The 16,675-nt window shown below is 35.7% G+C and overlaps 1 protein-coding gene across 28 annotated transcripts in view; it reads right to left on the bottom strand.

Annotated features, from left to right (window-relative positions):
* The window catches only part of PTPRD (protein tyrosine phosphatase receptor type D), a 1,402,037-nt gene that overhangs the window by 319,271 nt on the left and 1,066,091 nt on the right, over nt 1-16,675 (bottom strand). The gene's annotated exons all lie outside the window — the stretch shown is intronic.

Genomic DNA, 16,675 nt, shown 5'->3' with positions numbered 1-16,675 from the left:
GTGCTTTTATTATTTCTAACTAGTGAGAGGCATAATGCCTCTGGTCACCATCAAGTTTCTCATTCACTTCTGAGAACAGATTGCCACTTCAATCTAACAATGAACAGATAAAAAAATATTTTTTTTCTGACTAATAATTATAGAAATTTAACTTCATCATGACGTATACAAACAAAAATAATAAAACCTTCCAATCTTGCTTCAGCTCATTTTAAGGAGCTTTTACCACAGGTTGGTGCACACCATTATTTTTTGTAAAGCATCTTTAAAAAATATTACTCTATTTCTTGTCCAAAACTTCACTATAAGATCAGGGATGTAAAAAAATAAAAAATGCTGAAAGTATTAATGAAAAACAGTTCAGGGTTGAAAATGAAGCTGGTTTGAAAAGAAAAAATGTTTTTGTCTGTCATTCTGTAGGAAATTATATACCTGTTCAGAGCAAAATACAAATTTTTATTGCCCTATTGAAACAAGTTCAAGCAGCTCAAAAAATTATGCTATTTCACAGATTACACAATTTCTCATCATTAACCTCATCATTGTCATCATTAACCTACTTTACTTAAAATAGAAAATGTACCAACTTTTTACCTTAAGGTTTTCAACTCACATAGTTGAGAAGATAAAACAATAAAGGCACAATTTAAATGGCAGAGATTTTGGTTAAATGCAGCTCTGATAGCATGATCAAAACTTTTCATTGAAATATACTGACCATAAATAATAATCTTATTTTTAACTGATCCCTAGTTAGTTTTTATATGTGTCAATAAATTATACCCTGCATTTGGAACTCTGATGGAGTGTTTCAGAGTGTAATTAAAGAGGATGATATAAGTCCTGGACTTTGTAATTTGGATTAGATTTTTCCTACTGACTTCATTTGTGCAGGATTTCACACATACATATCAAGTTACTATTTAGATCACTTGAAGATATATTTATGAAAGAAAAAAAAATCATCCAGTCAGCTAAAATATATAGTTTTTTTTTTTGTCAGAGATTTTCCCAGCACTTGAAGTGACAGTGATACATGCAAGAGAGAGACCTCAAGTCAAACAGTTCTTTGCTGTATTGTAAGTGGGACAAAACTGGAACACACTGAAAAAAAAAAAAAAAAAAAGAAAGAAAGCATAGATTTGTAGTTCTGTATACTACCTGTCTCTGCTACTTGTTTTTCTGTCATGGTTACATACAGTTGTGTTAACACTTTCAAGTTTTGGATTTGCTTTCTATTGTGAATATTGTGATGTTAAATTTTTATGCAACAGACATCTAATCTATTGTTAAACTGCCAATTTTTTCTCTCATTTCTCTCTGTGTTAAGGAAGTAGAGCCTTTTTTTTTTCTTTTTCTTAGAAAAGCTTTTCTTAGTATACAATATCCCATTATTATACCTACTTCCATAAAACTGGTAGCCTTTATAACATTTTATTTCCACAGTTTCAAGTCAGCAGCTGAAATACAATATTAAAAGAACTAAGGGCAAGTTGAAATCTACATATTAATTTCCACAGAACCAGAATCACTAAAGCTGACAGTCACATGTGGAGAGTACCTAATTCAACTCACTTGGACCAGGGTCAGCTACAGAAGGCTGCCCATTACCACGCTCTGTTCAGTTTTAAATATCTCCAGGGATGGAGACCTCCATACAACAACCTGTACTAGTGATCATTCACCCTTGAATTAAAAGATAAAAAATAAAAACAAAAACAAAAACTGCCTAAAAACAACAAAAAGTGATTCCTAAGTTTAAACAAACTTTGTGCACATCGCCCCTTGGGCTGTCGTTATGCCCCAGAGAGAGTCTGGCTCCCTCTTCTGCATGGACAAGATTTTCCTGAGCTCCCTCTCAGGCACAAATGCTCCTAGCTCTCAATCTCTCTTCATATGGACAATGCTCCATTTCCCTCACCATCTCTGTGACCCTTCTGGACTTGCTCTAGCTTGCCCATGTCTCTCCTGTTCAACACTGACCCCAGCACTCCAAATACATCTCACCAGTACTACGCAGATGGGAACAACCATCTCAGCCCAGGAAGTTGTTGGCTGCCTGTGCTGCATGTGCACATTGCTGCTTTATGATCAATGTTTTGTCCACCACCACACCCAGGCCACTTCTGTGAAGCTGCTTTCCAGATGGTGAGACACCATCATGCCAGATACTTAAGGCTGTTCCTGTCCAGGTGCAAGGCTTCCTGTAGCCGGTGGTGTATCCCAAGGGTCGGTACTGGTTCCAGTCCTGTTCAACTTCATCAATGACCTGTATGGTGCACCTTCAGCAAATTTGCTGATGACAAAAAGCTCAGAGGAGTGGCTCATACACCAGAGAGCTGTGCTGCCATTCAGGCTTGAGAGTTGGGCTGAGAGGAACCTCATGAAGTTCAATAAAGGTAAGTGCAGGGTCCTGCACCTAGGAAGGAATAACCACATGCACCAGTACAGGCTGGGGGCTGACCTGATGGAAAGCAGCTCTGCAGAGAACGACCTGGACAGCAGGTTAATCATGAGCCAGCAATGCGCCCTTATGAAGAAGGCCAACGGTACCCTGGGCTGCATTCAGAAGAGTGTTGCCAGCATGCTGAAGGAGGTGATCCTCCTGCTCTACTCAGCTCTGGTGAGGCCACACTGGGATTGTTGTGTCTAGTTCTGGGCTTCCCAGTACAAGAGGGACATGGAACTACTGGAGCAAGTCCAGAGGAGTGTTATGAAGATGATCGGGGGACTCATATGACCATCTGTCATATGAGGAGGGGCCGAGAGAGCTGGGTCTTTTTAGCTTGGAGAATTGAAGACTGAGAGGAGATCATATCAATGTGTAAAATATCTGAAGGGAGGGTGTCAAGAGGATGGAACCAGACTCTTTTCAGTTGTTCCCAGCAAGAGGATGATAGTCAATGGACACAAACTGAAACACAGGAAATTCTGGAAGAATTCGAGGAAACACTTCTTTACTGTGAGGGTGACAGAACACACACAGGAACATGTTGCCCAGAGAGGCTGTGGAGTTCCCTGCTCTAGAGATATTCTAAACCTGCCTGGATGCAATCCTGCGCAATGTGCTCTAGGTGATCCTGCTTAACAGGGGTGTTGGCAAAGATGAACTCCAGAGGTCCCTTCCAACTTCAACCACTCTGTGATAATGTGAATTCCCTTTCTTGAACTTCCTGTCAGCCCATTTCTGCAGCCCGCCAAGGTCCATGTGAATAGCACAACTATCTTGTGCTACTTTGACAAAATATTTCATTTAAAGTAACAGGTGTAAGTTTTTCTCCATTTTCCATTTTACCTCCCTAATTAACCCAAGGAAGAATGTCGGTCTGAAGTATATCCAATGCAATCAGCCAGAAAAGATGAAAAATAAGTTATTGTGAATATTCATACATAGATCAATGAACTGGTTGTTGTAATTTAAGCAAGAAGTTTCCTACTTATGAACTGCTTTAATTTTTTACTTTTCAGGATCTCTAGCTTGGAACAAAATTGCCAACACTGTCATATAAGCTAGGGAAATCAGCCACTGTCAATGATGTAGTTTTTATAAGATCACTATTTTGAAACAATTCTAGTTGATTAGCGTGAGCTGATTAGTAGTTTGATCTGTACTAGCTTATACAGTATTATCGGATCAGAATTACTAGAAACAATTTTTCAGTCACTGAATTTGACATGCAGGTTCAACATTACGATCTTGAATATGGGCAGGTGAATGTTTAAGCTAGTATCACTTGAGCAAATATTAATAATTCTGTGCAAAACACAAGTAGTGAAGCACACATCCACAAAAGAATGTTAACACAAAATTATGAACAGTGGTAACCAAAGACAGGACACAAAGGAATGGCACAAAGCGGCTCAACAAGAGGTTCAGACTGTGCATTTGGAAGAAGTTCTTTACTATGAGCGTGGTCAAACATTGGAACAGGCTTCTTAGTGAGGTGGTCAGTATCCCATGCTTGTCACTGTTTAAGAGGATAATGCCCTCACCAATATGCTTTAACTTTTGGTTAGCCCTGTAGTGGTGAGGCAGTTAGACTAGATGATATTTGAAGGTTGCTTCTAACTGAACTATTCTATTCCATTATATTTGATTCTATTTAATTTGATTTGATTCTAAAGTTAATTGCTTAAATAAATAAATGTCAGGTTGCTACAATGCGTTCCCCAGTTACACGGTTCATTGTCCAGCATTAATTAGCTACCATCACCTTGGTATTGTTTATTTCTTTTTTTTTTTTACCAATGCAGTACTTGTCAAGAAGCAGTTTGTCTTAAAATTCAACCAATGGGTTAGGTTAGCCCTCTTTCAGTTCTGTATATGTTGGAGGGCTACTGTGCACTGGCTTCATGCCTTCTGACAGCACAAATACCACAAATGAAGAGTTGGGTGAAGAACTGAAATGGCAGGTCTTAGGGGATCCAGCAGGTAAACACTAAGCTTTAATGGTTGTTAGCAAGGCATCAGCTCTAATCAATTAATGATTTAATTACTTAGAATAATTTAGATAATGAACAACAGCAAGTCTACAATCAATTAAGTTCATCCAAACTTTCTATTTTTAGCACAGGACCTTGAGAACTATACTCTTCCTGCAGTGTTCTGAGTGAGAAGTCTCTGATACTTCAGTCCTAGAAAAAATTGAACACAACCAATAAAACATAGGGGTTGCATTTAAAAAAAAAAAAAAAAACGTATGCAGAGAAGGAAAAAAAACTTTGTCGGAGCTATTCTACAGATGCCATAGTCTAGTAAGTCAGAAATGTATGTTACATTTTAGCAAAACATGCTAGGAGCAAAAACAATCATGTTTTTCCTCCAAAATCTTTGGAAATCAGAAGTAGCAGGATTCTTAAAATGGAATACTTGTGCACAATTGAACTCCCCTTTGAAAAGATCTCTTTGGTCTTCACAAGAGAAAAAATAGAGCTTGGCTTCTTTTCATGTCTTCAATGAGAGTTCACCCTTTCTTCACTGAAAGTACTAAAAGATCAGCAGAAAATAAGTCTTGTCTGGTTGACTTCTAGTCCGATCATACAATACAGATACCACCAAAAGCAGCTATGTCATTTTTGGTACTAGTCTGCTCAAATAAAAACACATTTTAAATGTCAAAAAAAAAAAAAGTGTAAGAATCCATTTGAATAATAAGAAAGCAAGGCTGCTGCTGCTTAAGATTTATATTGTAATGCTACTTTGCTGACCTCTTATGAGTTTATGCAACTTAGATGAAATTTCTTTAATGAATTTTTTAGTCTATCACTTCCTCATGGCAAACATACTTTGTTTCTGCTTTGTGATGCATAATTGATGACAATTCAGTACCAGATTCCACATACATTTATGAAAACTGGTGCTTTCTTTCAGTGTTGAGAGAGAAGTAGAGTCACTAGCAATGGCAAAAAAGACAGCTGAAGGGAAAAAAGGATGCATATGAAGAAATTGAAACAATAAAAGCAAATAGTTCTGAATTGATGAACTAACAGGGTGAATTAACACAGAACATTCACAGCACAACAGAAGGGCAGGGTTACTCTCTGGTGCCACAGAACATGGAGTAAGCAGTGAGTGGTGTAGCTCAGGCATGACTGTCACTGGGTGTTGTTGCAGTGCAGCATCCCTCCCAGGCTCTACTACCAAGATAAGAGCACATCCTCTTTTACATCCTCACCACAGAATAGAAGGCACGCCTTCTCAAGCAGAAGACATCCCCTGCCGGCTTCCATCTTCTGTCAGAAAGCATTCTAGCTTTGCCTGAAGGAAACTGGGCCATGGAAAGTAAAAGGTAGCACAACCTAATAGTTGAGGGGTAGGGACAGTATGCTTGTACTGTATAGGCAGAACTTGAAGATGAATACTCAGATTATGACCAAAAAAAAAAAAAAAAGACTGGAGCACCAAATAATTGCAAAAATTGCACAGAAGAGTGATAAAAAGGTAAATATAGATATAAGGTAAACAATATAGATAAAATATAGATTAAAAAAGGTAAATAATATAGATAAAAGGTAAATATAGATTTTTATAGATATAGATATAGGTATTTTTAGACCACAGACTCTGTTGTCTTTGTGTAATCCAGGGTGCTTTTGGCAGAAAATGGAAATATTAATTATTAGAGAAGTTTTGCACACTATTTTCCAGTTATATTAGAAACACTTAGAGGTAAACACTACAATGGTGAGATTCAAATTATCCTAAAATATTGTTTAGAGTTAAGTGGTGTTTGTGATTCTGTTTCTTAAATCATTAAATCATTACCAGGTTAATCATCTTTCCTGGATCGCGTGTGCAATCTAAAGAGATAGAATTAAAGGAACAGAATTTCCTCTCCAGAGTAAAGCAATAGCATGATTTATTTATATTAAAAAAAAAAAAAAAAAACTTAAGATCTTTCCTAGAACTTTAAACTCATAGCATTCTAGTATAATTGACTCAGCATACGGTATGAAACACCAGCTTTATTTATTTATTTATTTATTTATCCTGAACTATTTCTTGGAAACAAATTGCTGTAGACTTCTAAGATGATCTTTTTTTTTTTTTGGATACTGTTGAGATCTCACAGCCTGTGCTACCACTGTACAGTCAAAGACACCAGCTTGCCTTGAAACTGTGCATTACCTGCCCTGCATTTTCCTAGCAATATTCTCCTAAACAGGAAGGAGTACTTGCCTATCTTAATCGTTTTTTTCTCAATCCAAATACTGCAAATTATTAGCAGTTACTTGTGATGTCCAAATACACTGGTCAGAAGAAGAACTATAGTCAGAATTATTAACTTACCTCAGAAACTTCAGCTTTAGATAGGGTACAGGGGTGACAATTGTAAGAATAAGACAAGAATAAAATAAGAAAACCTCTTCCTTTGAATCTAGCAGTCTCAGCATACACCTTCTCTTTGTTCAATCAGATGCTTAACAAACATAATTTCTGAGGCTGATCTATAATCAAGAGATAGCAGTTCTGCCTGCTCTAAGATATCTATAGCTCAAACAGAACAGTTCTGATGATTCGAGGTTGCAGTTTCACATTGTTAACCACCTAAGAAGTAAACATTAAAACACCTAATAGGTAAATAATAATAATATGTAATTAGGAAAATGTTTTTATGGATATGAGGAAGTTGGTAAGGGCCAGAGATTTGACACAATATCTAAGACTGAGAGGTTCAGATTTGGTCCTTTGTTCTACTGCAGACCACTTTTTATTCTCATTGATCCTTCAAAATGCTTTCTTGGTAAAATGGAAAGACATGACAGATCTACTAACATCAAAGAGATCTAAAGTTTTGATCTTCACGCTCCAAGACTACTGCATGTTTCCCCCAAGGTTACAGTGTATTTTGCAAGGAAGAATAAGACACTGAAGCAAGCACTCAAAGATAAACAAACCAAAATAAACAAACACAGTACAAGATGCTGAAGACTTGCTATATCTGCTCAACAAAAGAGAACAAAAGAGAATTTATTAACAAAACTATCTATGAAATCTCAGTTAATCAAGAGCAAATATTAGAGATGAACCTGTACAGGGTTATTGGTCTACGTACCTGATGCGAAAAAAAGGTCTGGTGCATTCCAGACAGAAGGTAGATATTTCTGGCTACTGAAAAGGTAAATGAATCAAGGCATATTGCCTATTGAAAACACATTTTTTTTCCATCTGCCATCTGACATGCAAAAATTTCTAAAAAGATTCCAGGATCAGGTTTATTCAAAGTGTAGTTGTCGTTTGACTACCTATGAGTTATCTAAATTGAGATCAATCATGAAGGGTCACTGATACTTGGCTGATTTTCTCAAGATACGAAATGAGCTCCTGCTCTGTGTAAGTGCTAAGCTACTGTCAAACAATGGATAGCCACAAAAGTTTTTTCAAAAGCATTTCTGCCAGGGGTAAAACTCACACTTTTTGTGTAGATCTAAAAGCTATCTTTAACATATTCGTGTTATCCACACCATTATACTTACATGTCTCCAAAGCACTCCATTTCACTGTACTATTTTAGCAGTCTATAATTCATGAATAAAAACCAAAAATGAGCCGCTAAGTAGAATGCAAGTCATAAATCTAAGAGAATGGTGCTTGGTTAACAAAATAACAGGAGTAGAAATAGAACTCAAAAAACAGTTCCAGTTTATCTTTCTATCTTGACTGAAGATATTTGTAAAAATTTATGAATAATAGTTTCAATAAAGTTTTCAACAGCAACTATTTTTGATATATTAATAAATTCTAAAATAATTTGTTATAGTGAGAGTTTTGAGTCTCAACAAAACTTCAGACACTAGAAGCCAGCATACCCTCATGATATGACCAATTGCATTTGTACAATTGCAACAACAGAATTTGTGTGTAGATCTCTATTAGTAAAACTGTAGATTGCTGCATTTCCTAACATAAGAAAATTGATGAAAATCTTAGTTCATAAATGTTTGAAGGCAGTATAATATAAACATTTCTCACAACAGTAAATTATAAGAAGGCATTTGTTTCAAGCAGCTTGTTTGTTAAGTAGCCGTTGACTAAAAGCATTTATTGATGCTTGTAAAATGGATATTGATGTTTGTAAAAGGGATAGTATAAATATATTTCTTTTCATCTGGTACTTAACATTTTAATAGAAGTCTTTAATATCAGATTGATCTTTAATTAGTGTACTAATGAATTATTTTACAGGAATCTAAATTATTTCCTTATGAAAAGTTTGATCTAAAAGGAAACTACATTCCATTTTTAAGAAAATCCTGATCCTCTTGATCTGAAAATCTGTATTTAATAGAGTAGATACAATGTCATCTTCCTATGACACTGAAAGATTTTTTCTTACTTGCAGTTTACCTCTGTTCCTTTCAGCATAATGTAAACATCTTCAGATGTTAAAAACTTTACGTCATTTTCATCAACCACATACACTGAAAAAGGTCAATGGACATGTTACACTCCTTCCCACAGAAAGTACATCTGAAGATGAAGAATTAAAAAAAGAATAAAAAATGGTGATTTAAGATTTCCACCAATGTTACTAGGCCTGTGAACCGCAGAACAACAGAAGACACCCTGTAAAACAATCAGTCTCTTCTCATGTGGGAACTGTTCCATCACGGAATCATAGAATAAGGAACCATAGAATATCCTGAGTTGGAAGGGACCCACAAGGACCATTGAGTCCATCTCCTGGATCCACACATGACCACCCAAAAATCAAACCATTTGTCTGGGAGTGTTGTCCAAACACTTGAACTCTGATCTACATGAACTCCAGCCTTGATCCTTTACATTATTTTCTGCACCTTACCTAACTCAATACTCCTTGAGATATGCTGATCAGATTGTATTACGGTACCCAAGATGAGTGTGCTCTAAAATTTAAACTACATCCAACAATTTCCTCCTTTCCTCTCTTGCCTCAGACAGAATTACTCAATGATTTAGAACTAATTCCATCTTCTATAATAAGAAAAAGTCAAATGGATTCTCCTTGTCATTCATACTGAGTAGTATCTTCTGTTTGGTGTTTAAAAATATGAATCTAATCTGAGTACATTCAGATGTACAGTAGAAAACTGTCATTTGAGTAGTGTGCTCCAATAGTTCTTTTGTAATTGTCCAGAGTTATCTACTAGATTACTGCTAAATTCTCCTCACACTTATTATGCAACATTGTCTCTAGTAATCGCTATCTTCTCTACATGTAAATATGTACACTCCAGCTGACATGACCTTTCAGTAATCTTTATAAACAAACTTAATTTGTTACCAAGGATGAAAAAGTATTTTCCCAGCTCTAAATCTGTATTTTTCTCTTCCCTGTCCTTTCTCCAGTCTGTCAACAAACATTTCTAATGAGAAACCAGGACTAGGCTTGCACTGAGTTATTAACTGCATTAGGTCCATACACACAGGGTTAAGTTGCCTTGCTACTCCCATTCCTTCTATCTTTGCTTATGCATCAAAAGACAGTGTTAGACCCTACCGCCACATTGTAACACAAGGTCCTTTTCACAAAAACAAACAAACAAAACAACAACAACAACAACAAAACACTTTGGGGCTGTATTTTTCATTCTTAGCTGTTTGACCTTACATTTGTTTGCTGCTGAAATGTATGTTGTTTCACTAGAACAAGAGATCATTTATATCCCTCTCCAATCCAGATACCATCTGCAGATCTTCTCAATAATTGTTTTATATATTTTTCTAAAGCATATATGAAATTATTGGATTGAAAAAAAAATGACCTAGGTGGGACTCTCCTGGAAATACACATATATATTTAATGCTCACTGCCAAAATATAGTTAGTATCATTTTTCCTTGTTGTTTCTTCCTCTTTCTTCATATTTGCATGTGTCAAAAAACAGTCATCAATAATGGAGCCTCCTGTCCATCCATGTGCTGCCACTGAGGCTGGGAAGCATAGAGAGCTTGAAAAATACACAGCAATTTAAAGATCGACTTCTAAAGCACACACCAGAACAAAAACTCTGATCAGGTAAGATTCAAAGACACATTTAGTTGGATAATTTTTACCCAAATAGAAGAAAATTAAAACTTCTATTGAACTATATTCCTGAACAACAGACTTACTGGAAATTGAGCATGTGGTATGTGTATTGAAACTAGTGAAAGTTACTAGTTACTATGCACAGCAACACCATGACCAATCTGCTGTTTACAGTCCTGCCCCAGAACTTTTTGTAAATTGAAATCACCGTTTGTCATACATTTGCATTCACCTCTAATAAGTAATTTCAAGTTTGAATTGTCTTTTATCAATATTTTGTGTTCAACTGTGCAACATGAGCTGTTTACTCAAATGACATTACATTTCTGTGCTCACTTTTCTCATAACCTACACACTACATTGTTATACACAACCAGCGAAAGCCAAAGTGGTAACTTTAACAAAACTTAAAGGTCTTTTATACCAATTTAAAATCAAAAAAGTAACTTCATTATTTCACTGCCACCTTTAGAAAAAAGAAGCAATTAAACTAATTTAGTTAGCACAACCATATTTTGTCCCACCAATACTTACCTACTCTCTTAAGATCCTATTTGGGTAACAATTTGTCTCAATCCCCGCATTTGTTAAAATTTATCACTGTCTCGTCAGCACTAAGCTTTAGCTGTTCCTGATCCTGGTCTACAGAAGACCTTGAAGAGTTTTCTAACAGGCAGCATGATTATGATACATTCCTCTGAAGCCAAGAGTGAACTAAGCATTACTCAAAGTTTAAACAATTGCAAATGGAAGTAATATACAATAAATGTATTGTCAGTTGCAACCAATTCTACTGAATGTAAAAAAGAATTGTGGCTTCTCTTCTAAAACAGCATCTAAAAAGAAGCAGTATAACCAAAATGTTGAAACAGAAGCTATGCAACCAAGAACAAAGGAAAAAAAAAAAAAAGACCATAATGCAGCAAGAAAGTCAGAAGAGTCAGTAACCAAGCCTTTCTCAGGGTGGAGCAGGTGGCAAGATGGAGTAGGATGTGTCCTGTGAGAACTGATACAATTTGTAAAAAGTTAGATGCATGATATCTATAGAAAGTATTTGAATCTATCAATACAAATGAAACTATTGACTTTCAAAAAAATATGCAACTAAGAAAGACCAGGAAAAAACATCTTAACAAGCAATATCTTTCTTTGAACTCAGTGACTTGACACTTCATTGTTACAGAGGTCAGAAAGAGATAGCATACCATATTCTATATTCTATATTCATATAGTTTGAAAAGAAATCTGTTATACGTGGTCTCTGAAAAACATATGCTTCTTGTTATCAAATGGATAATCCTGCAGAAAGCTTCTAGGTAGTTACCACTCTGCCAGTTAATTTAGAAAACATGAGAAAAGCATTACCCTTCTTATGACAAATGGTGTGATATTACTACTTTCTCAGTGGATGTAGATAAGTATTGCCTCAACCCAGCTGCCATCTGCACCATTGAGTACAAGGCATCCAATGACAAACACTGTGAACTACCAGGCTGTACTTCTATGAACAGAAGGCTAAACAAACGCTTCTTTTCTTCAGCAAATTCTGTAACCTCCTCTCACAGCAAGCACAGAAGCTACAAACACAAAACATAAATAGAGGAAACTCAGAGAAACCATATTCCTTGAGATTATTCACTTCGTATACTTACAAGTACTTCTTTTTGCTAAAAATACAGGTAAAAGAGCAAAATGATTTTGTCACCTTTCAGTTTTGCTTACTTTGCTTAGTCAAGTGTAAGCTTCAATTCTGTTTTAACAGTCAGAATATCTTGGTCACATACATACAGGATGTGGTGCCCTCATCCAGCCCACTGGGGAAGGACATGCTGGCATTTCCATCCTGTATTCCTCTGAGAGGTTTCCATACGAGAGTTCATCACCTGATATCAATTCATTTCAGAGTTTCATGTCTTTCCCAATGACGGAAAGAAACAAACAAGTTTCACTCCCTCACTCAGCTATAAGGGTAGTATATAAACAGAAAAAAAATACCAAATAATCCTGTTGGAAACCTCTTCAAAAGCAGCAATTGGGCTTGCTGTTGGATTTCACTCATTAGTGATTTCACAGTGAGATAAGAAGAGCATGAGTTCTTTATCTATTCCCAATAATAGAATAAATAAAGAAAAAATGAAATTAAGTGGAAATGTCAGGACTTATTTTTTTATTCTGTAGTACCTTAGTGTCAGCAACAGAAAAATTGAAAAAAAAAAAGGAAAAAAAAAAAGAAAAGAAAAGGTAGGCCTGGCCTTTCCATGGTGATAGAAACTTTGTCCCCTTCATCTCACCTGCTCTGTCTATTTGTGAAGAAGTTCAAGAACAGACCTGGAAAACTGTAGTGCTTGGGACCCTCACCCAAAGAGCTATGAAAACAGGAGCAGTATCTGCAAGTGTGGAGGGCAGACCACTTCCATCAGGGCAGGAACCCTCCTTAAAGTCCCCAGGAAATCCAGCAGAAGAGCAAATCATGCATGATAGACACATCTTTTCCTAAACGTGTTGACACTGATCCTGTGCTCCATCTTTCCCATCCCACAAAATAACTGGCTTGTAGAAACTCAGCACATCTCCCAAATAAACTAAGCACAGCATGTGAGAGTGAAACATTACTGTGACTCTCCATGAGCTCTTTTTACATTGGTAAGATAGACAGACATTAATTTACAGCTCACACAGTTAATGCAGTGTTATGTAGAGACCTATAAAAACATGTATGGCACACCATTTAACATATACCATATAATGTATACTATTTAATGTACATTTGTATGTGCATACATAAACATTCATGCAGCTTCAAAGCCTGTGCATACTAATTGACAATCATAGTCTCTTTCTTTAGACTCATATTTTAATAGAGGTTTAAGCTGTATGGTATATGGCACTATTTTTTTCAGACTGTAAAGGGAATGAAACCATCAAATCTGACTAAAATGTAGGATATACTACATTGACATTTATCAATCACAAACCTCTTTAGTTAGCATTAAGTGTATCACAAACTTTAATTTGAAATTTAAGCCAAGATAATGTAAGTGAACAAAGTCTTGCATTAGCTGTTCCTTTCATTATTAAGCTGCCTCCTTTTAAAGTCCTGTAATTTATTGGAAAGGAAAGGAATGCAGGAAAGGATGTCAAACTGAAAAAAGCGGTTTTAACTGTAAAGTTCTCCTTGAAAAGAAAGTGTACGTTCACTTATAAAAATTGTGGGCAATTCCCACACCCATCACACATTTTATTATTTTAAGCAGAAAATAAAGGTAATGACAGAAGAGAAGCATTTTCCCATTAATTAAGAGATAGGCAAATTAGATAAAAGCCTAACTATTTAAGTGACCATTTCATATTCACAAGTACGTGTAAGAGTACTTTCTATGGTCCCTAGTACACTTTCAAAGTACCACTACCCACGTCAAGAACTCTTAAGAACAGGAAAAGAGGTAAGGCCAATAGAAATGCACCTTTCAAAATTCAAAGTCAACAGTGTTTTTAAATGATCAAGCTAGAAACTGCACTTCTGTCCGTAAAAAGTTATACTGTCCTTTCTCAAGCAAAGAGATACCTAATCAATCATTTCTTAGCAATAATTGCTGCTTATTCTCTATTTCGGAATGTCTTAACAGAGATTCTGACCTAAAGTACACGGCAAAATTGAGATTTTCTTAAATAACTTCTCTCTCTTTTCATGAAAAGAACACCTGATGAAATTATTCCATTATACTTTTAATTCCAAAACTCTAGGGGTATTTCTCTACCTTTTCTTAGTTATCTATTTTTTTATTTGTAAGTATTTTCAATTGTCATTTTCTTTCTGTTTGCTAATAACAAGAAGATGCAATAAATACTAAGTAATAAGCACAGACTATATTGAGACCTCATAAATCTCTCTAAGAATAATGATGAACCTGTGTTTGTCTGCCCTCTATTCCTGGAACTCTGTCTAGTACTGTGAACTAAATTCAAAGACATCTATACAAAATCGTAGATCACTAATCTTCTACTGTCAGTTTATGTGAATTCCATCCCAAAACTCAGCTGATATGTACATTTGTGAAAGATCATCAGTTGGTACTCTAGGGTGGGATGCTTCCTATTACATTAACAGCACTCGTGACATTATCTACCAACATTAAAGGGTCACACAGCACTGTCTAAATCGGTGTCTAAAAGTAGTAGAAAAAATCAAGGAATATAATATTTTATCTTGAAGAGATCTTTGCATTGTTCTTCAGTCAGGAGCTCCAGTCTAGCTCTATAAAGAATAAGAATATTAAGGATCTGTCTCTGAAAATGCTAGTTATCCACTGTTAGTATTAGTAATATTTACTGATGCATCATTTTTACTCTTTCTTAGTATCTACATCATTTTGTCCAGACTGGTTTCACTGAGAATAACTCCCATAAAAAGATTATCTTTATACGTTTTACAACCTTTATTCTGTATGTGAGACTCCATCAGTTCTAGCTACAGCAAGAAGCCTTCCTGATTTCTCTCAGGTTAATAGATGACTTTTGTTTCATTTTATTTAAAATAAGTAAGATTCATAATGGAGTTTTGGAAAACCTAGTCTGAAAATTCTCTTAAATTATGTAGTCAGTGGATTTAGACACCAGCTGTTTTTAAAGTAAATCCTATGCCACCCTTCAAAAAAAAAAAAACTATCCTCATTCCCCACAGAGAAGAGAGATGAAAGAGGGAACTTTCTGCTAATTGTAAACAAAAACGATACACTTCTCTCACAAGTGCAGGACTAACAAAGGAGCTTCTGGGGTTTAACTATCTTTTTGCAAATTAATACCTGACAGGAATTACCAAAAAAAAAAATCATTCACTACTGGCCCATAGGAGGTTGGATATTCCATTATCTGAAGCAGAAAAGATATACCAGATTATAAAATGTATGTTTCCTAAGCACAGAATTTACTTTAAAAATAGGTAGTATACTATCACTGCAGAAACACACAACATATGGGCCCATTTCCCAATTAATTATTTTCTGGCTATAGTGTTAAAATGTCCTTGGCTTCACCTTACACACAATCATCCCAGCTGGTTATTATCTACCTGGAAAGAGACCAAAGAATCTCAACTGTCAGTACTCTACAGACATGTATGTTTTGTCCATATTTTTTTTTTTTCATTTACTTCACTTTCATATTGCTACAGTTAAAAGAAAAAAACTCTTACTACACACAAAGTGTGTAATAGAAGTGGAAAGATTTATTATCTCTTCTATTGTTGTAACTTAGCATACCTGGAGTGCAGGTGATAAGTGGAGTGACAAGGAACCTTCAACATGCCTTTACTGAGAAAGGACTTATCCAATGTTACTGACATTGGTTTTATTTATTTTTTTTTGTGTTCCTATTTAATTCAACTGCTTCTTTGTTTTGCGCAAATGTATGGAAAAACACAGAAGTCTTCAGAAGTCAGAGCTGGAACAAAGTTATTGATTGGTGGTGTATCTGTACAGAGTCAGGAAGATAAAATAAGAAAATATCCCTGAATCAAATGAATGTATCAGTCAGTCGTAAATCTGCAGATCAACAGGTGGAAAGCAAGTGGCTTTTCTCATTTACACTTTACTTCTGCAAGAAGCCATAGGACAGGTAGGAGACAGAACACATGTAAACAAGTTAATCCTAATGATATCTTAATTAGAAAAAAGATATTATCTTCTCACTAATAGGAAATTGACCCAAATCCAACAGTTTCCCCCCAAGTGAAAGTGCACATGGGTGGCTTTCTTCACTGAACTGTCACAAGTTTAGGCCAGACACTAAGTTGTCAGTTATGCATGATTTGTTTGGATACTGTATTCCACAACAGCTGTCAGAAATAATACATTAGAACAGCTGTCATGGCAGTTACAATGGCCTGGAACTTTAATTGGACTGGATATTAATTTGGGATAGAGGGAGAAGAGTGTTGGTTTTTTTTGGTTGTTGTTGTTGTTTGTTTTTTTTAACCAAACTTAAGAAATAAATACTCAAAGAATGACAGATGTTTCTAAGGCATTTAACCCTTGTTTGGCAAGCAAGGTTGGTCTTTGTTTTCACTAAATAACTTTATTGCAATGGTCTTCATCATATGAGCAGAAACCATTAGTTGCTTAAGAAAAGAGGCATTAAGAGGATGCGTGGTGAAGACGTGGCATA

This window comes from Anser anser (assembly GCF_964211835.1).
Source record: "Anser anser genome assembly, chromosome: Z".
Lineage (NCBI taxonomy): Eukaryota > Metazoa > Chordata > Aves > Anseriformes > Anatidae > Anser > Anser anser.
The sequence above is the reverse complement of the archived record's forward strand: the minus strand, read 5'-3'. Positions and strand labels throughout refer to the sequence as shown.